The sequence below is a fragment of the Pongo abelii genome, chromosome 16 (genome assembly GCF_028885655.2).
Source record: "Pongo abelii isolate AG06213 chromosome 16, NHGRI_mPonAbe1-v2.0_pri, whole genome shotgun sequence".
Lineage (NCBI taxonomy): Eukaryota > Metazoa > Chordata > Mammalia > Primates > Hominidae > Pongo > Pongo abelii.
The window spans coordinates 28632841-28655077 of NC_072001.2; the positions used below are offsets into that span (position 1 = coordinate 28632841).

General features: G+C 37.0%; 1 long non-coding RNA gene across 2 annotated transcripts in view; it reads right to left on the minus strand.

Annotated features, from left to right (window-relative positions):
- LOC134760253 (uncharacterized) overlaps positions 1 to 22237 on the minus strand; it is a 118747-nt gene that overhangs the window by 91853 nt on the left and 4657 nt on the right. Inside the window, exons 2-3 of one of the 2 annotated variants that reach the window (XR_010137432.1) lie at positions 14919 to 15015; positions 10021 to 14474 (exon numbers count right to left, since the gene is read on the minus strand). This is a non-coding gene — a long non-coding RNA (uncharacterized LOC134760253). Of the gene's footprint in view, positions 1 to 10020; positions 15016 to 22237 lie in introns of both variants that reach the window. The other variant, XR_010137431.1, reaches the window with a different exon arrangement.

Below are 22237 nucleotides of genomic sequence, written 5' to 3' on the forward strand. Positions count from 1 at the left end.
GCAGATAATAATAATGTGTTTCTGTCTGTCTATACTGCTCATCAAAATTATGACAAAACTTCAGAGAAATCCAGACTGTGATACATTGTACAAAATATGTGACCTGTTCTCACAAAGGCCAAGGTCAGCAAAAGAAGTGAAGATTGAGTGACTGTTACAGATTGGGCAGGACCTAATGTTGGAGGCAGGCTCTAAGATGGTGCACAATGATCCTCACGACTTGGTGTACACAACCTGGTATGCTAATCCTTTCCTTGTGAATTTAGGGAGAACCTGAGACTTGCTTTGAGTCAAACGAATACTACAATGTGATGGATGTCACTTGGATGATCATGTTACATAAGACTGTGATTTCTGTCTTGCTGCAAAACCTCTCCCTTGGTGGCTCTGATGGCACATTCTGCCATGAGGGAGAAGCCAGCATGGGAAGGAACTGAATGCAGCCTCAGGCCAACAGGCAGCAAGGAACTGATGCCTTTGCTTCAGCAGCTTTCCCTGGTGGTTGCAATTTACAGTTAGCACTAATCTAAGCCCCTTTCATTTAGGAGTATATCACTTCAGAATTAGAGTGACAACCTTGTATTAAAAGAATAGTCCTAATTATTTCCTCCTTTTTCTTGTATTTTTTCTTTTGTCCCTTGTATCTTTCCTTTCATTTCACTTACATGTAAAAAGACTTGTGCATATATGCATGTATATGTATATACATATGTGTATATATACCATCTACTTATGCATATATAATCATATACGTATTTGGTATTTTTATTTTAAACAAGCTGTTATGGCCGGGCGTGGTGGCTCACACCTGTAATCAGATCCCAGCACTTTGGGAGGCCGAGGCAGGCAGATCACGAGGTCAAGAGATCCAGACCATCCTGGCTAACATGGTGAAACCCCGTCTCTACTAAAAATACAAAAAATTAACCAGGCGTGGTGGCAGGCGCCTGTAGTCCCAGCTACTTGGGAGGCTGAGGCAGGAGAATGGCGTTAACCCAGGAGGTGGAGTTTGCAGTGAGCCGAGATCGCACCACTGCACTCCAGCCTGGGCAACAGAGTGAGACTCTGTCTCAAAAAAAAAAAAAAAACAGACCAAAAAAAAAAAAAAACCAGTGTTATATGTAAGATCAATTAAGAATATACAAAATAAAAGTTTTTATTACCTTGGGCAACCAATAAAATAGTATAAAAGAAGTATGTCCTACATGCTAAGAAAGAAAAGAAGATGAAATCATATGAAATGCTGAATGAAAACCACAAAAGGAAGAAAATGACTGGATGACATTTAAAAATAGAAACAAAGGCAGTGCAAGAACTAGAAGATAGTAACAAATACAGTGGATATGATTCCAACTGTATCAATAATCACTTTGAGCGTCAGGGTTCTTAAGGTACCAGTTAAAAAACACAGATAGAGTGATGTAAAAACAAGGCCCAACTACATAAGAAACCTAATTTAAATATAAAGACACACACGGATTAACAACAAAGAGATAGAATAAACATACTCCATTAATCAAAGAAAACAAGTGTACATATGTTAATTTCCAACAGAGCAGACTTTAAAGCAAATAAAATGATGAAGAAAAAAGACAGGCATAAGTTAAGGATAAAAGGGGTGATTCTCTAAGAAAATATAACTGTCCTCAATAGGTATAAGTCTAAAAATGGTGTGTTAAATTAGGTGATGGGGGAATCTAAGGAAGAAAGAGATGAGTCCACTATTATCGTTGGAGACATCAACACTCTCTATCAAGAATCAACACATACAACAGGTAAAATATAAGCAAGGGCATATTATCACTCAACAATACAATCAGTCGACTTAATATAACTTATATCTTTAAACTACTAACTCCAACAATGTGAATAATATACATATTTCCCCAGCCCATAAGGATGCCTCTGCAAGACTGGCAAGACTGACCACATTATAGGACTTAGAACACCACTTATTAAATTTAAAAGAATAGGATTCACACAATGATTGCTCTCAGACCAAGAGAAAATTAATCTAGAAGTAAGTAACAGTAAGGTAACTGAAATATCCCCAAATACATAGAGATTAAACAACACACTTCGACACACAACATGGCCCAAAGAAGATATCTCAAGATTTATTAAAAATATTTTGACCCAAATAGCAATGAAAAAAACTTAACAAAATTAATGGATGTAACAAGTAGAGTTTAAACGAGATTCTATTGAATACATATGTTTGAAAGAAAGACCAAATTTCATCATCTAAGTTTCCACCATAGGAAACTAGAACAAGATGGAAAATAAGCAGCAAAAAAGACATACTATTGCAAGGTAAGTAAAAGCAAAGTAAAAGATAAAGCAACAAGATTGTTTAAAAGAATATTGATAGCTTAATAGTTTCCAGAACATAGAAGTATCCAAAATTAATAAAGAAAACACAATAGCCCTCACACAATGCTTGCTTGCAGATGTGACTCTCCCTTAAAATGAGCAGATACTTTGAAACATGATCAAATAAAGGCATACTAAGTGATTTTATTTACTAAGTTTTAAAAATATAAATGTAAACAATCCACCACCAAATATTCAGGTTGATAACAATTACTATAAATACGAAAGGGGGCCGGACACAGTGACTTATGCTTATAATCCCAACAGTTTGGGAGGCCAAGGCGGGCAGATCACCTGAGGTCAAGAATTTGAGACCAACCTGGCCAACATGGTGAAACCTGATCTCTACTAAAAATACAAAAATTAGCTGGGCATGGTGGCAGGCGCCTGTAATCTCAGCTACTCAGGAGGCTGAGGTGGGAGAATCCTTTGAACCCGGAAGGTGGATGTTGCAATGAGCTGAGAATGTACCATTGCACTCCAGCCTGGGCAACTAGAGAGAAATTCTGTCTCAGAAAAAAAAAATATATATATATATTTATATTATTTTATATATATATACACATTTATATATATTTTATATTATTATTTATAATATAAAATTATAATATAAAATTATAATATAATATAATATATTATTATTTATTATATAAAATTAATATTTTATATTATTATTTATATAATATATTTTATATTATTTTATATATACATATATATTTTATATATATATACACACACACATACACATACATATATTCCCATATATACATATATATGGGAATAAATTCATATATATCACATGTTAGAATCTCAGAGACATGAGGACATCATGAAATTTGTATGAGAATATCCAAGAACATGTAAGAGAACATGCAGAGACAGGCATGTGAACATGTGTATGTCCAGGGGGAAAAGTTGCCTCTGGATCATTACCAGTCCCTCCACGGACTGCCCTTCCTGCTCCTGCCTCCTCATGTATTACTGATCCCACTGGTCCTTCCAATCCACCACCCTCTTCTCATGGCCTGGCCTGTGCCACAAACACACGTTTTACTCTTCCCTTTCCCCCCCCTGTCTGCTACTCACACTGCACCTCACTCTCAAGCATCTCCTCCAATGATCCTCCTCCTGGAGGCCCCCCTTGTCCATCCCATCCCAGTCCTGATGCCTGTCCTCTGAGGTCCCAAGGGCAACTATTCCGCTTGCAGTTTAGTTTCTGTTAAGTTTTCTGAATCCCCACTAGGTTTAAATATCAGAGATTTTGGAAACGTTGTCTATGTCATTCCCCTGTGAGCCCCACACATGTAGTGGACAATGAGTAACACAGAAGATTCTCCTTCATATTGAATTTCACCAATGGATTAACGCCTCTCAAACATCTCTCACCTATAATCTTGTCCACTTCCCAAGAAACTCTATCTCTCAATTGAAGTAGGTTTGAATGTGAAGATGACCATGTTTCTTTTGCTTTCTTCTGTTCTCATGACAGGGTGTGAGCCCTGACTCCTCCCCCACCATCAAGCTTCTTCTCCAGCCTCCCCATCCTCAATCCACTCTAGAGACCCTCTCATGGGCCCTGCTCCTCCTGGCTTATCCATACTTCTTTAGTCCTTTTGGAAAGTGTTGCACTCTTAGTTTAAATAAAATATTCTTGTTCACCAAGATTTAGCTCTATTTATATGGCTCCTTTGGTGAATATTTCAAAATCTTTATTAGTTACCATATTTCATCAATTTTACTATGTGTTACTATGTGTATGAGTCTTTTTGTTTTGTTTTGTTTTTTGCTTTTCATCACTGTCACTGCTAGGCTTGTGTTAGCCATGACATGATTCAACTTTTCAGCACATGGATGAATACATCCTGAAATTTTATATTGTCACCTTCTCATAAGATCACCATCATCAAAACTACCAGAATGGGTATCAATAAGAAAGGTGCAAATCCCACAATGGTACAGCCTCTTTTTTATGAAAAAGTGTGGCTTTCCCATATCTCTTCATGTACACAGGGTGTTGTTAAGGTTTCTCTAGCTCTGGGTAAAAAGCTAATTCAGAATAATCATAATCAGAATACCAAAATATGTGACTTAATTTATAAATTAATTTCAATATTACTTTCATTTTTATATGAATAAAACTTATAAATTCAAAATTCTAAAAGGACTTTTTCAGTAAGTATAAGTAAGTCTATTATGTGTATAGTAGTTTGACAGAGATATTATTCTTTTAGATCCTTCTATGTCTTTGATTCACTGACATATAGTGAATGTTCCCAACAAGACACTACAGACATTATATATTCACCAATCTGACTTTCCCTTTAGTGATACAAAGGCCAGCTCACTTGTCCATCTTTCTCTGTGAGTGTGACGCACATTGTTCCTTACTCAGCTTCATATGGGCAACAAGATCCATACAGGTGGTGGTACAGTAATGATAGAGTAGTTGCTGGAAGAATGAAACAAAACGTTGTGGAAAAATTTATTGGGATTAGATATGGCTTATCACATGTAAAAATGGACAATTTTTCTGGAATGATGGACTGCAAGACAGTGCACATCAAACAATGACATCTGAGAGACGTGAAACAATGATATGAGGGTTACTATTGCTTCAGGTTACTGCTTGGAGAGAATTTCCAGGCTATGGTGTGGCACGGACTCTGGAAAACACTCTGAGTTAAGAAGATGGAACTGAGAGCCTGGGGAACAAAGTGGCTGAATTTCATGAAGCCATTCTCCACGTGCAGCGGTAAGAATAGGAGAGAGCACTCATGTCAACACCCATGCAGGCTGGACTATGGTGCCATCATTACTCCACTGAGGCATAGTTCACAGGAGTACAGGAGTGGTATAGAAACACAAAGCAAAGATAGAGAAGTAATTTGAATGAACTTCACCTTCACCCTTTCATCTAATTTCCTACTGCAAAAAGACAAAGCTTTTAATGACTCAGTGATCTTGCAACAAGTCCAAAGATGAGGGGATGGCTATTGCTTAGAAATGAAGCAAATGACATGTTAAGTAGATTCAGTCACCCTATGTGGACACCAACCTGCCTTTCCTATGTTATTCTGTTAGTTGTTGCCCGTAAAATCACTGCATTGTGAAATAATTAAAATATAGCTTTCTCCTTACAAGAGTAGAGCATGTTCATCACCTAAAGGAGGAGAAACCAACAAAGCTTTCCACCTCTATTGGTTTTCCTTAAAAATCTCCAGTTTCTTTAACATTGAAAAATATTTTTCTCTGCTTTTCACTATGTACATACCACAGGCTATGTAGTATAGGGTTACTCTCTATATGCAGTGAAATTAAGTTAAATTGTAACTGAGTACCCCATTTTTCTAAAAATTATCTTTGTCTTTTTTTCCCCTCTATGTTCACCTGTTACTTAGCTCCTTAGAAATGCAAATGTAACCTTTTTCCCTCCGTCCTTTCCACCAGGGACATCACCAGCAAGCACTGCCAGCTTATCTAAGTATATGTTTGCTTAGAAATTACCAAATGTTGAACCAAAACAGGCATGCTTCAGAATTCTCCCCCACAGGGAGATTGTCTCAAGACATCAGTTAATCCACAACCCGGCTCTGTCTTTAGTGATGCTGGACAGGCTAACAGATGACCCACGATTACAGATAAGTCCTCTAGTAAGTCATGTAGACCCTGCACCTCCACGCCCCTTCTGCATGCCCTGTATACCAAAATTTCTCCTTACAATCCTGCTTTCTGCCGAGAAAACTGAAGTGGTTCCTTGAGATATGAAACTGGCCCTTCCCCTTGCTAAAATCTGCAATAAAGTCACTTTCTTTTTCCCACCCTTTGGCTTATTATTTGATTTTACAAGTGGCCACTGCCGAACCTATATTCTGTAGAAAAATGGTACCAGACTATAATATAACAGATGAGGGGCACTTCTTTTTATTTTTTTAACCAGGATCTGTAAATGAAATTTTCTGTTTATGCTATTAAAGCCCATAGACCATGACTGCAGCCACACCTAGCAGAACAAGTGCCCATCTGTTAATACAGAACAAAAGTCCCGATAGAATATCAATGTTTTTGCTCTGTTGATTGCTCATGTCTCACACATCTTGAACAAACGTCTCCAATCTTTGCCTAAGTTTTGACTAAGACAACAAAAGTAAAATCTAAAAAATTCACAAACATGAAAACCTTTTGAGACTATTAAGCTGGATGAAAACGATAATAAATAAAAGATTGAAATTCCTTTTTGTAAGCTAATGGCACAAAAATATTTTCTGATTACACCACATGATGTACACATTTTCTAACTGGTATTTTTTATATCACTGAGAACTAAAAACGAGTTTAATAATCACTCATCGAAAAAAAGAAAATAATTCATATCTAATAGAATGGGTGATCCATACAGAGAACTGTCATGTACACGTACATGGAGGTGAGGTGGAAGGAATTATGGAGTCCAGTCAATGTCTAAATCTTTTGTACAAGGAGAAAATGAAACATCATGAAGTTCACACCTGCACGGTTAAGAAGAGGTTGCTCCTTGCATACAGATGTGAAGTCTAACTTTCCTGCCACACAAATCAATACCTTGCTAACCTTTCACATGTACAGCAAACTAAGCCATAGAATAGAAAGTCTGACAGATCTTTTTAAGCATAAGAAGATCTTTTTAATGTGGGACAATTTTGCCTTGTGGCTTACAGAATAGTTTCTGTCCTTCTTTTTAACCAGAGCTATTTAAGAGGAAATTTCTGGAAAATCATAAAACAGAATGTGTAACACCTGTCATTTCTAATAAAAGTGATATTAACATTCAACTTATGAAAGAGAAATAGGATTAAAGATGAAAATAATTGATATGCTTCATTGAAAAATAATTATGAATGCATTTTTAAAATAGAGAAATAAAGGCCTTAAATCTATGATACAAAAATAAATATTTGGTTTTATATGATGTTTACATGACCAAAAAAAGAGAGAATATTTATACACAAGTGTTTAAGACATTTGCACAACAAATTAAATCAAAATCAGGGAGAAATATCACAATGTAAAATCTAAAGTCTCAAGGTGTCATTGGTCAGCAAGCAGAATCATTTTTGAACAAACTCAGCCTTTTTAAAAGACTTGAATTCCCTACCTCAACCCACAACCAAGGCAGGGAGCTGCTGTCCTTGTGCAAAAAGAGCCCCCAGAGAGGCTCTGAGCTCAGAGGCTCCCCTGTGAACCTGCCTTTGTTGGGGGTGGTCTGGAAGGGGATCCTGTTCACAGGATCATCTACAGCAGGGCAGGAGGCAGCCAGGGCTGCCTCTCCAGGTTTTCAACAACATTGGCTGTTGTCAAAGATACTAAATACATAAAGTGGGTAGTGGTGCTGGGAGACTGCCTAAGATTCACAAGGACATAGAGATTTAACAGTCAATAGCAACGTTCTAAAGTTCTATATCCACAGCCTTATTCAAGGTACAGATGAAAGGACTGGTGTAGGTGCAAGGCATGCGGGTCTGAACATTTTTCACCTCATTATAGAGCAGCTCAGTGGTTAAAAGAACAGGCCCTGGACCAGGCACAATGGATCACGCTTGCAATCCCTACGCTTTGGGAGACTAAGGAGGGTGGATTGCTTGAGGCCAGGAGTTCTAGATCAGCCTGGGCAACAAAGAGAGACCTCCTCTAATAACATCATTATATTATAATTATTGGAAAAAAGCAGTTTTCAAGACATATATATGTGGATATTTGTCTTGTCTTTTGTCACTCCTATGATTACATGGGATGGAACGTATAAGGAAAATACACTAACAAAGGTTTTCCTAAATTTTCTCCTATTCAGATCCAACTCTCCTGAATCACTCTTCAATTTGTCTTGCTCATTATGTTACCCATCATTTGTGCTAATCTGAAGCTCTAGTGATGCTGCATTTCCTGTGAGATTCCTATGTTGCTCCTGTGAGTTTATATTTTCAACCTTCTGAAACCTCCTATGCAAGATTTGATGTTGATGTTGATGATATCACCCAAAAACGTTGACAGGAGGTTTGCAGACCAAGCTCATATACAGGTAAATGAGGACAATCACATTATGACTGCCTTCTCATCAACAGTGTTTTAACGCTTTCAAATTTAAGATGCATCTGTATTTCATAGATGTGAAAATGTGCACTCTATGATGAATGGAATACACTGTTTTCTCTGTGACTGCTCATTTCTCAGTGTTAAATTATGGTGGCTCATTGGCTATATTCTTGTTTGTTATTGAGGAAATATGCTTAAATCTTATCACATAAATTTATAAACTGCAGTTATATTCTACCTGGAAGCTTCACCGCCGTCCTCCATTACGGAAGTCCAGTTTGTTCACTTCTCATTAAAGTGAGTGTCCAGAGAGGTGTTATAAACTGCATTTATAATTTTAGACACATTAGAGTTATTAGTGGAGTACTAGAATTCTTGTGTCACGCATGGAAATACAGTTCTATGAACCATGGTTTAAGAAATCCATTGAAGACAAAGATGAAAATTGTAGAGTTACTTGAAAAATTCACTGGCATGGCAGCTCTCTAAAGAGCTGGAAAAAGCTGTATTTTGAAACTTTAAACTGTAATCTTAGAAATATGAGCAATGCTTCCTGTAAACTTCATTACAGATTCCATTCTTTCAGCTGTAACATTTGTGTATCTTTTTCTTCATTCACATTTGTCCTTTTAATCACATGGCTGGTGATCGTAGAAATCACCTTATGATTAGTCCCTGCAGAAGTGAATGCATAATGGTCTTTATAAGATATTTTGATCTGTTCCCTTGCTACTCTGGTCAACTCTACTTTGGGTACTTGGATATTGGAATCGGTTTTGGTGTCCCCTCATGAGTACACTGAGTGATGAAAAAACTCATACGGTCATAGTTAAGGGGGTTGACTGAAATTTCACCTAGAGTTTTAGACTCCAGGAAGGTTGAATTAAGTAAACACGAAGCCATGCCATTACATATATGAGACATTCCTTCCTTGAACTCAATCTTCTTATCAGGTTAGAGTGTGGAGACAGAGCATTGGGTTTGTCTCATGATGTGGTCTAAAAATTTGGTTTGTTCGCAATAGCATCTTTTGTAGACTTGTGGTGTCCAGACCAGCCTCTATACAACTGTTGATTTAGGCTACTGTGTGAAATCATATCTTCCATGCAGTTAAAGTTTGTCTGGGGACTCAGTGCTCAGCACTTTGTCATCTGTGCCTGTGACATCATGCTATTCAAGATTTATGGATGTCAGTGGGAGTTCAATATGTAGCTCCATGGCTTTGTAGGCCTTTTAGGCATGGTTCCTGAAAACAACTCTGTTGCTACTAAGAAGAGTGCAATGGCCTCTTAATAGGAAGCTGTGTGGAGAATTAGTGGGCAGCCAGTACACATGCAGAGTCATCAGTCAGCCTGTTTCTGTCTCTCAGATCACTGCATGGAGGGTTGGAGATAGGCTGTATACTGTTTTTGTTTTTTTTTTTTTTGCCTAATGAGATTTCTCTTCTTGTGCACAACATGTATATACCACTCAGTAGCATTCACCTGCAAAAACCCTATTGTAAAGATTTATTCCCAGGCCTCTGGAAGCAGGGACTGCCCTAAAGCAACGTATTAGAAATATTTTTCGAACTCTGCTTACCTGCTATCTTGATGGCTTTAGGGTTGGCCAAGGGCAATATAATTCCACCATGTGAGTCTCAACACAGGGCACGGTCCTGCACAGTTCCTGATGGAGCCTGTAGAATGGAGAGAACTAAATTAGAACAGGTTTTCTGAAAGGTTTGAAGGTAAAGTTGTCTTTGGATTACTTGAAGAAGAAATCCCTGTACCAAGAAAACATGATCCTGAAGGCAGAAATATGATTTATGTTCCCTGTCACTGAAATTTCTTATTCTTGCCTTATATCATCCGGAAGTCGTGTGTTCCGAAAACGTTAGTGGGGTCCTGAATATACTCTGCTAAATGGTGTCCTAAAATGGGGCTTTCTGGGATATGTGAAAAACAGGCATCTTCCTTTCAAGAAGTGGATGCTGACGCTCTAATGACTAGGTAGTGGGGAAGGAGAAAGAGGACAAGAGTCCTTGGAGCTTGAAGGTACCTTCCTGAAGCAGTGGCGCCTGGGTTTCGAATGTTGCCTAGAAAAGCAAAGCTAGTTTACTATTCTCTCCCTACATGCCCACTTGTATCTGGAGGCAAAAGTGTTTGCTGATGTCTTTACTTGCTTACTTTTCTTAAAACACAAAAGAATAATATGAAAAAACATATTTATTTTGAAATAACTGCAGATTTCCATAAATGCACATAGGTAACTACAGACAGTTTCATATACCATTCAGCTAACTAGAATGTCAATATCTATTATAACCATAGCATATTCATGAAAACTAAGAATTTAACTGTTTTTCAAGACTATTAACTCATCTACAAACTTCCTTCATATTTTACCAGGTTTTCTAATAATGATATACTTACCTATTCCAGGACCTAATCCAGAATACCACCTTACAATTACTGTCAGGTATCTTACTTACTACTTGGTGCATGACAAATCACTACATACCTTAGTGGCTCAGAACCGCACACATATTACTCACAGTTTCTCTGGGTCTTTGGTCTAGATGTAGGTGATGGTTCAGGCTGAGGCTCAGCTGGGGAAGGGTCTCCTTCCAAACTCACATGATTGTTCTTAGGATTCACTTCCCTACCCTCATCAGGAACTCACCGATGTGTTATTAAAATCACAGAAAATTAATACTAATTTATCAAAAATATTTCAAAACAATACAATAATAATAAAGTAGAAAATAGATCACTTCCTATTGTATACTATGAATTAGTTTACCCTGATTGAACAACTAGACGAAGACATTTCAAATAAGGAAAATGAAGACAAATACGCCTTAGAAATACAGAGACAAAAATCACCAGGGAAATATTATCAAATGAAATCAGCAACATGTAGAAAGTATTATACACTATGGCAAAGGGTATTTACCTCAGGAATGCAAATTTGCTTCAACATATGATACAATTAATGCCATACACTGTATTAATAAAGAATAAAAACTACACAATCATCTCAGAAGGTGCACAACAAGCACTTGAAAATTCCCAGATTCAGTATTATAAAGACATGCAGCAAATTAGGCAGATAAGAGAACTTTCTTCATTTCAAAGGGCATCTATGAAAAGCTCACATATCATCATAAGTAATCTGAAAGGTTCACTAATTTCTCTGATATTAGAAACAAGTCATATATTTCCACTGTTGACACTTGTTTGCAACGTTTACTGGAGAATGTAGACAGGGCAATTCATTTAGAAAAATAAATATAATGTTTGTATCACTGAAAGGAAGTCAAACTCTGACTGTTTGCAAATGACATGATCTTATGTATAAAAAGTCCAAAGTACTCTAATCAAATATGTTTAGAATTTAAAGATGAGTTCAAAGAAGTTTGCAGTATGTAAAATATATAAAATATTTTAAGTTTCTCTATACTAGCAGTTAACTATCTAAAAACAAAACTCAGAAAACCATTCCAACTGAGATCACATCAAAAATACTTAGGAATAAGCTTATCAAATTAAGTATAAGATATGCACACTAAAAACTATAGAACGCATATTGTTAGGTTGGCAATATTTTCCAAATGGATGTATAGAATTAATGCAACTTCTCTCAAAACCCCAGGTGGCATTACCTCCCCCTAAATTCAGAAGGTTATCCTAAAATTATATATAATATAAATCCTGAGCAGCCAAAACACTGTTGAGAAGGACAAAAAAGGTTCGCACAGTAGACATATGCTTCCTGATTTCAAAACTTACTACAAAGTGATAGTAATCAAGATTTGTGGTACTAGTATAGGGATATATGTATTGATCAATGGAGTAGAATATAATACTCAAAAATGAATCCTTACATTGATGGTGAAATGGTTTTATAATCTGGCCAAATAAATTAGGTATGAAGCAATATTTTCTTGTCAAATGTTTCTTGGTCAAGTGGATATCCACATGTAAGTTAGACTCTTGTCTCATACCAGAAACATAATTGACTCAAAATGATAATCCATCTAAATAGAAGAGCTAAACAGGGCCAACCCATAAAAAGGAACACAGGAATACATCTTTGTGGTCTTTGGTTAAACAATGTTTTAAGATATGACACTGAAAAGCACAAAGGAAAGAAGAAAATATAGAAATATTAAACTTCATTAGAATTAAAATCTTTTGCAATTTAAAATCCACCATCAAATATAAAGAGGCACCCAAAGAATGGCAGAAAATATTTGAAAATTGCAAATTTTATAGGTGATAATGGTCTATTATCCAGAATATGCAATGTCTTACAACTCAAAATTAAAAAGACAAATATCCCAATCAAAAATGGCAAAATCTTAAATAGCCAATTCTCAAAAGAAAGGCATAGTCATATCCAAAATCACATGAAATTATGCTCTATGTCTTTTGTCATTATGAGGTAGGAGACTGGAAGGACTTGTTTTCTGGCTTCACAACCTTGATGACCAAAATAAGATCTGCTCCAGACACGATAAAGTGAAAAAACTGGCAGAAGCCAGTACATTGTGGCAAATGTGATCCCTGGCAGTCTTCATTTGTCATTCACATAAGACACTCCTACCAACCACATAAGTGTTTACAAATTCCATGGCCACAACGCAGAAGTTACTGCCCCTTTCCATGGAGGCAACCTAGAAGTCACTGCCCCTTTCCATAGAGACAACCTAGAAGTCACTGCCCCTTTCCTGCCTCAATTTGCATTGACCTGCCCCTCAATTTGCATATAATTAAAAGTGGGTTTGATTGATTGCATATAAATACAGTTGCCAAGAGGCCTATATGTTGCCAACTCTGAACACACTGCTTAAGAGTTAGCCCTGCTCTGCTAGGAGCACTACCATTCAATAAAATATTGCAGTCTAACATCACCCACTTGCCCTTAAATTCTTTCCTGGACAAAGCTAATAACCCTCTCAGGATAAGCCCCAATTGTGTGATTCACCTGTCCTATAAAAATTAGGTGAAGGCAAATCTAAAAACCATGAGGTGTACTTCAAAAATCTAAAATGCATATTGCTAAAAAATATAAGTTGGAAAAGGTAAAATACTGTGAAAAGGCAAACTTGTTACCTACTAAATAAGGTTTTGAATTTGCATAATTTAGGTACACTCTTTGTGTTACAAAGTTTTTCAGGATTTGGAAAACATTATTATGTATCCACCATTACAGTATCAAAGAGAGTAATTTCAATGCCCAAAAGAAATCTTCCGTAGTTCACTGATTTCAGCTTTCTCTCTCCCAAGCCCCTTGTTACCACTGAACTCTTTACTATCACTACACTTTTTCCTTTTCTAGAGAGTCATATGAATGGAATTACACAGTATTTTGACTGTTTCAAGTTGTATTTTTTTTACATAGCAATATAACTTGTTCAGGTAGTATAATTAAATTAACAAAATCAACTTGCTCACAGGGAGTGGTAGATTACATACAAATGAGAATGAGCACACCCATTTATGTGGTGCTGGATTAGGTCATATGGTGTTGGAAACATTAGTAGAAATTATAAAATTAACAAATTAGCCTGCAGCACAATTAAATACGCAGACTGGAGCATATAATAGTGACTGAACAAAAGAAAATGCCAAACAACAACAAAACCAACCAACCACATAACATCGAACTTTAATTATGGAGGTATTTCAAAATGATACAAGGGATAACTTAAAAACCTTCCAATAGCCAACACTGGAACAATTTGTGCAATTAAAAAAAAAAAAAATAGCGGCCGAACACGGTGGCTCATGCCTGTAATCCCAGCATTTTGGGAGGCCGAGGAGGGTGGATCATCTGAGGTATGGAGTTTGAGACCAACCTGGCCAACATGGTGAAACTCCGTCTCTACTAAAAATACAAAACTTAGCCAGATGTAGTGTCTCATGCCTGTAATCCCAGCCACTTGGGAGGCTGAGGCAGGCACGAGAATCACTTGAACCCGGGGGGCAGAGGTTGCAATAAGCTGAGATCGCACCATTGCACTCCAGCCTGGGCAACAGAGAAAGGTTCTGTCTCAAAAAAAAAAAAAATAGCACATATGCATTGTAAAATAAATCTCCATATTTAGATAATGATATAAATAAAATATGCATGTATAAATGAATAAATTAATACACATGAAATAATTGGAAGAGAATAGGCACATGTTTATGGTAAAGGTTTAAAGAAATTTGTAGACATTCTGCCAATAATGAATGTCTACTCTTGTTGACAGTTTGTACTCTTGGTATGGTATGATGAGAATGGCACTTTTTGGCCAGGCACAGTGGCTCACGCCTGTAATCCCAGACTAGCCTAGCCACCACAATAAGACCCCATCTCTATAACAAAATAAATATCACCTGAGCCCAGGAGTTTGACCCTGGCCTGGGCAACATGGTGAAAGCTTGCCTCTACCAAAAAAACTAACAAACAACAACAACAATAAATTAGTCCAGCACGGTGGCACATACCTGTAGTCTCAGCTACCCTGGAGGTTGAGAGCGGAGGATCCTTAAGCCCAGAGGATGGAGGCTTTAGTGAACCAAGCTCATGACACTGCACTCCAGCCTGGGCGAGAGAGTAAGACACTGTCTCAAAATTAAATAAATAAATAAAAATGACACTTTTCCTCGTGATCTTCCTCCCCTAAACCCACAAAGCCAGTCTTATCATTAGAGAAACATCAGATGAATCCCACATTAGTAACATTAATGTCATCAAGAATAAGGAAATTCCGAGAAACTGTGACAGTCAGAGAATTCTAAGGAGACATGACATGTACCTATGATGAGGTATCCTGGATGAGATCACGGAATAGAAACAGGACATTAAGTAAAAACTAAAAAAAAATGAATAATGTATGAAGAGTAGTTATAGTGTTATAAAATTGATTGGTTGTGACAAATGTCCTATATTAATGCAAGAATTTAATAAAAATGGAAACTTCGTGGGATATATGGAAATTCTATGTACTACATTTACAACTGTTCTGTAAACCTAAAACCATTCTTAAATTTATAAGGTTTCTTTATCTTTAAAGTCACTGCTGACCTTATAAAACAACATGAGCAATATGTTTGATGGCCCTTAGTGCACCTCCTTAGGTTCACCATCTTCCTTAATCACTGAAAGTAGCTATTACTGTGAATTATTTGTTATCCTCTAATTTGTGTTTATTATATTTCCCTCTATATTTATATTTCTAATATCTTTAATGTTTATTTTTCTTGTCTTCAAACATACATGCATGGTTTTAATGTATTTATGTCCCAGTTTAATCATGAGAAATCATGAGATAAATTCACATTGTGGGAAAACCTACAAAATATCTGACTTGTACTTTTCAAAAAAGTCAAGTTCACAAAAAATAAGTGAAGACTGAGAAATGTGCAGATTGGAGAATACTTGATGTGTCAGGTAGACCCTACGATGGTGCCCAGTGAACCTCACCTGTAAGAAATACACTGCTTATGTTATTTCATGTGCTCTATTGAGTGGCCTCCTCTGTGTCTCACATGAACAACACACCTGAACTTAACATTTTTCCAATTCAGAGTTCTCCTAGAAAGTGGTTGTCTTGATATGAATGTAGTGGTCACAGGTCTGAAAAGTGCCATAAGGGCATCTGACAGTATTTAAAAGTTTACAGTAATCCAACCCTAATGCCCATCAATCAATGAGTGGATAAGGAAACTGTGCTATATATATATATATATATATATATATATATATATATATATATATATGTATATATATATAAAACTACTACTCAACCATAAAAAGGAATGAGTTAATGGCTTTTGCAGCAACCTGGACGAGATTAGAGATTATTATTCTAAGGGAAGTAACTCAGGAATAGAACACCAAACATCGTAGGGTTTCACTCATAAGTGGGAGCTAAGTTACGAGGATGCAAAGGCATAAGAATGACAAAATGGACTCTGGGTACTCAGGAGAAAAGGGTGGGAAGGGGATGAGGGATCAAAAACTATAAATAGGGTGCAGTGTATACCACTTGGGTGATGGGTGCACCAAAATCTCACAAATCACCACTAAAGAACTTACTCATGTAACCCAAACCACCTGTTCCCCAATAACATATGGAAATAAAAACAAATTACAGTAAGAAGGATGCCTGGTCAAGGATTGGACAAGTAGGCATTGAGTCATCTGCCAGGATAAATACGTATCCCATGAAAGGTGCACTGTAAACATCCAGGACCAATTTCCTGGAGTCCTGTTGGGCAGCGTTACAATTTGAAGCCATTGTCCCAAGAGAGACCTCAAGAGAATACTAGATACTACAAAAATACAACATAGATGTAGAGGTAATTTGATAAACCATGGCTCAAAGATCCCATGGAGAAGGAAGATAGAAATGGTAAAGTGTTACTTGACAGTTTACAGAGTTGCAGAGTGCAGCTCTATGAAGACAGAAATACTTATCTTGAGACTGTTTGCCTTAATCTCAGAAATATAAGCAGAGACTATTCTAAGTTGTTTCCAAATCCAATTCTTCATTTAGATCAACAATTATCTTTTTATCCCTCTCCTTTTATTCTTCCTATCTCATAAACGACAGTCATGTTTAGCAGCAGTCGCTGCTGATGCCGGCAGATTACAGTTATCATGAAATGCTTTGCTCTGACTACTTGTCACTCTTGTCAATTCCACTTGTTGATACTTGGAAAATGAAACAAGCCTCGGTGTTCCCTGAAGACTGTACTGCATGAAGAAGAAACTCATATAATTTATAATTTGGAATGTTAAGCATACTTGCACAACATTCTAGAAGAGAATTTCAGCTTCTCTTCATTCTAGAAGAGAGTTTCAGCTTCTATGAGGGTTCATTTCAGTGAACAGAAAACCCCAAATTCAAATATAGGAGTCATGCACCTTTTAAGCTTTATTCTCTATTCAGGGTAGAGGGTGGAGACAGGGTTGTGTTCAGGCCTCAAGATGTAGTCAGACAATGAGATGTTTTCAATATCATCTTTCTGAGAATTCTGGTGGCCAATCCAGCCTCAGTACAATGTGGTCACAGGTGGTTTACTGTATTGTGAGAAATCATAACTTCCATGCTATGGTGGTAGTGTTTGGGAGCTCGGTGCTCGGCACTGTGTTTGTTCTCTGTGCCAGGGATATCATAGTAGCACAGTTTTGTGTCTATCACCTTTCCTATCTCAACCCTGAGCACTCAGAACTCATTGACCCTTTTGCTACCTAGAGATGAGTCTCTCCTTAGACACATCGACTTCCATCTCTTTCATGGCCTGCCACTTGGTGATTTTTTTTTTTTTCCTGAATAGTTTGGTCATGAATGATCTTCACAGTACACATCATAATAGACCATATGTATGCATTGAAATGAAGAGAAAAATGGGATTTGACAAGTCACTTACCTTACAGAAACTCCTCTTATAATGAAATGAAAAGAGCAAACTTCCATGTACTAAGATTGTCAATTTTTTTTTTTTTTTTTTGAGACAGAGTCTCACTCTGTCCCCCAGGCTGCAGTGCAGTGGCAGGATCTCGGCTCACTGCAAGCTCCGCCTCCTGGGTTCATGCCATTCTCCTACCTCAGCCTCCCAAGTAGCTGGGACTACAGGCGCCCGCCACCATGCCCGGCTAATTTTTTGTATTTTATTAGAGACAGGGTTTCACCGTGTTAGCCAGGATGGTCTCGATCTCCTGACCTTGTGATCCGCCAGACTCGGCCTCCCAAAGTGCTGGGATTACAGGTGTGAGCCACCACGCCTGGCCTAAGTTTATCAATTTAAATGAGGCTCTCCTTCCTATGGGGTGAATTGTAAGCTCAGAGTGGTAAGAAGCTTTATTGAATTATAAATGTCCGAAATAATAGCACATGAATTACTGCTACAATCTTCTCGGAAGTAAGAAATGTGGTCAAGGTGAGCTGTATCTCTTACTCCACCTCTCCTGGATGCAGGAATTTATTTTCTGACTGGAGCTATGAAGTTGGTACAGAGAATGTAGCCCATGACTAGGGTCTGAAAAAGCAAAAAGAGTCCTAACTTCATGGATGTCCTTGGGAGTGTAGTAAACAGTCCCATGGCTTAGTAAGCTTTGTGGGCATCGTTTCTGGAACAACCCTGGGAGAGGCTCTCCCATAAAGTGGTGTGGCCCGTGAATGGGGAGCTGTGTGGGGGAAGAGGGGACAGTCCTCCCTGCTGTAGGGATCTTTGTTTAACCAGCACAGATGCAGAGTCAGCACTCAGCCCGTGTCCATCTCTTAGATCACTGCATGGTGGGCTGGGATATGTTGTATTGTGCTGGTCTTTCCTTTTTTCTATTAGGCTATTTCCACCTCTGCACAACACACTCTGTATCACTAACATGCCTCACTTTCATATGCCTGGTGTCTAAAGGTTCATTTCAGGTCTCTGTAAGCAGGAATTAGCCTACAACCCCATGATTAGAAGCTTTTATTTTCATACCTAGTTAACCTTCTACCCTATAATATTGTCTATGCTTCAGCTTTTGTCCTCTCACTGGACAAAATAAATCCACGATGTTATAGCATCAGGGCACTGAGTGGTGCAATGAATTCATGATGGAGTCTGCATAATAAAGAGAACTTAATTATCATAGGGTATTCTCAAAGGCTTTAAAAAACTTCAAAACTTGAACAAAAGAATCTCTGAACTAAGAAAACACTCCTAATGTAGAAATATTATTTATGTTCCCCATCACTGGTGTTTCTCAATCTTGTCTGGAAGTCATGTCTTCCAAAATGTCTTTAGTGAGATCCTACAAAGACACTACCGCAAAGTGCCTGAAAATAGGGCCTTCTAACATATGTGGGGCAGGCACCTTTCTTTGAAAAAGTGGTTACTGATGTATGAACTGGTGACTGGGTAATGGAGCATATGATGGGAAAGAAGAAAATGGATGAGAGTCCCTGGAGCTTGATGAGGTGCCTGAAGCCTGAAGCAGGTGCCCTGTGTAGGAATGGGGATAATAAGTCAAGTACTTTGCCTTTCACTCCCTGCATCTCCACTCATCCTCTGATCCAAGGTTTCTTGTGGCTTATGTCCATCTGTGTTGGTATTTTCTTTTGTTCCTGAATAATACATTTTAATAATATTTTTATTTGAAAATAATATTAGTTTTACAGAAAGTTGCAAAGATAATGCAGTTTTACATAATCTACAGCTTTCTGACATGTTAACAACTTACGTAACCAGAATGTATTTATGAAAACTCAGAAATTGACAGTGGTACAAAACTATAAACTGAAATACAGTTAATAGTTTTGAAGCATTAACTGAAATACAGACTTTCTTAATATTTTGCCAGGTTTTCCACTGATGTCATTTTCTGTTCTAGGATCTAATTACATTTATTGTCAGGTATATTACTTATAGGTCGCTGTATAACATAAAACCGAACAGCGTAGATGTTCAAACCCACACATAAATATTACTTAACATTTTCTCTGGGTCAGATGACCCAGGCTGAGGTTTCAAGTGAAGCCTCCCCTGGGGAAGGATCCCTTTCCCAGCTCATGTTAGTCTTGGTAGGATTCAATTTTTTTCTAGGTTGAGATGACTTCACTGGTGAATTATTCTAACCCCTTTGAGAATTAATAACAATCCTTTATTAACTAAACTTTCAAGAAAAAAAATAAAACAGAGGAGTAGAGAACACTTCCCAATACGCCACATGAAGCACGTTTTCCCTGATAGCATGACTGGACAAAGAGATTTTAAGAAAGGAAAATTACAGACAAATATGCCCCATGAAACAGAGGCAAAAATTCTGAAGGAAATACTATCAAAATAACCAGTAACCTAATAAAAATAGACATTATGAGCAAAGTCATTTGTCCCTGAAATATGTTTTGTTAAACATACGAAAACTACTACTGTAATACACTATATTAATAGAATGAAGGACAAAAGCTTCATAATTATCTCTAAAAATACAGAATAAGCAGTTGAAAAATCCAAAATACATTCATGATAACAAGGCCAAGAAAATTAGGCATAGAAGGAAATTTTCTTAAGTGATAAAAGGCATCTATGAAAAACTCACACAACAACACACCATAATATGAATGTTTCAGTAATTTCTTCAAAAAATTAGCAACAGCACAAGGATGTATGCTCTTGCTACTTTTATTCAGTATTGTATTGGAACAGGTAGCCAGGGTAATTAGGCAAGAAACATAAGACTTCTAGAATGAAAAGGATGAAGTTAAGCTATCTCTATTCATAAATGACACAATCCTGTGTATAGGAAATCCTAAGGTAATCACTAAAATAAGATTAGAACCAAAAAATGAGTTCAGTAACATTTTAGTATACTAGGGCAATAAAAATCAGTTGGATTTCTATATATTGTCAATTAATCTAAAATAAAACATAGAAAACAATTCCATTAAAAATACTGTCAAAAAGAAATATACATTTGGGGGCAAAGGGGACCAACCTAAGGAATATAAAAATAAGGAGAGATTCTTAGTTTAAATGTCAAAGTATCTGTACATAAATTCTCTTCTTTAGTTAGAAACATTCTTTCCCATGGGGGTATGAATTATCAATTCTAAAACTACTCTGCATGTATTTTGGACTCATTGATTATATAAAGGAGGCCAACTATCTCACTGTTAGCGTGGGAGGTTACATACAAGGAGTGGGAATGGGGAAACTGATTCATGTGGTCTTGAATTAGATCACAGGTGCTGGAAACATTAATAAGAATTCATGCTGAACTTTACATAGCTATAAATGGAGAAATGTTGTACAAATTCATATACATATGTGAGTGTGAGTTACATACATACATATAATCCTTTGCTCTGTCAGATGACAGAATTAACAGACGCCTAGCAGAAATGAAAACACCATTGCCGAGACCTTTGTTTCTAATGCCATTCACCAAAAAAGGAACCAGGAATTTGAGGGAAAATTGTTAATGGCATGGTTGGGAAGGGAATCAACACTATTAAGCTAAAGTACCTGGTAGAGCCAGAAAGTAAGAAAAAGTTAAACAACACAACCAACCAACACACTACACAAACCAAATCAAATAGCAATAATATGGGTATTTCAAAGTGGTAAAGCAGCTGACTGAAAGGCCTTCTAATGACCAGCACTAGAGCAACTTGAACAATCAATAAACTAGTCTAATCACAGTGGAAATAAATATTTATTATTTGCCAATATTCCATATAATATAAATAATTGATTAAATAAATGTAAAATAAATGCTGGAGAACAGATACATTGCCTATGGTAATGAAATACAAACGATACTATAGAAGTTCTGCCCTAAGGAGGTGAAGAATAATTCCCCACTGTTAAGTATGCGCTGTGCATAGTGACGTTGTTTTCAAAAAGTACGACATGGAAAGGGGGAAAATTAATTTTACAGTTGAGAAACTGGACCCACACTGCCTCATCCAGGTGCTCAAATTAGTATCAATAGTGATAAAAAGCATTTTGAGAATATATGCCCATGGTATAATGACTATTACACTCACCCTGTCTCCTCTTCTTCCACATCTGCAACTTCAGTCTAATTGTTAGTAAAAACAATCATAGAAATCCTAAATGGAGGATGTCAATGCCATGAAAAACATGGAAATTCAGAGAAATTGCAGAGACAAAAAAAGCTTAAGGAGACATGATATCTAAATCTGTTATCCTGGAAGAGATCCTAGAACAGAAAACAAACATTAAGTAGGAAGAAAAGAAATCGGATTAATATGTGGATATCAGTGAATGAGAATGCATATTGTTGGTGTGTTAATTGTGTCAAATAC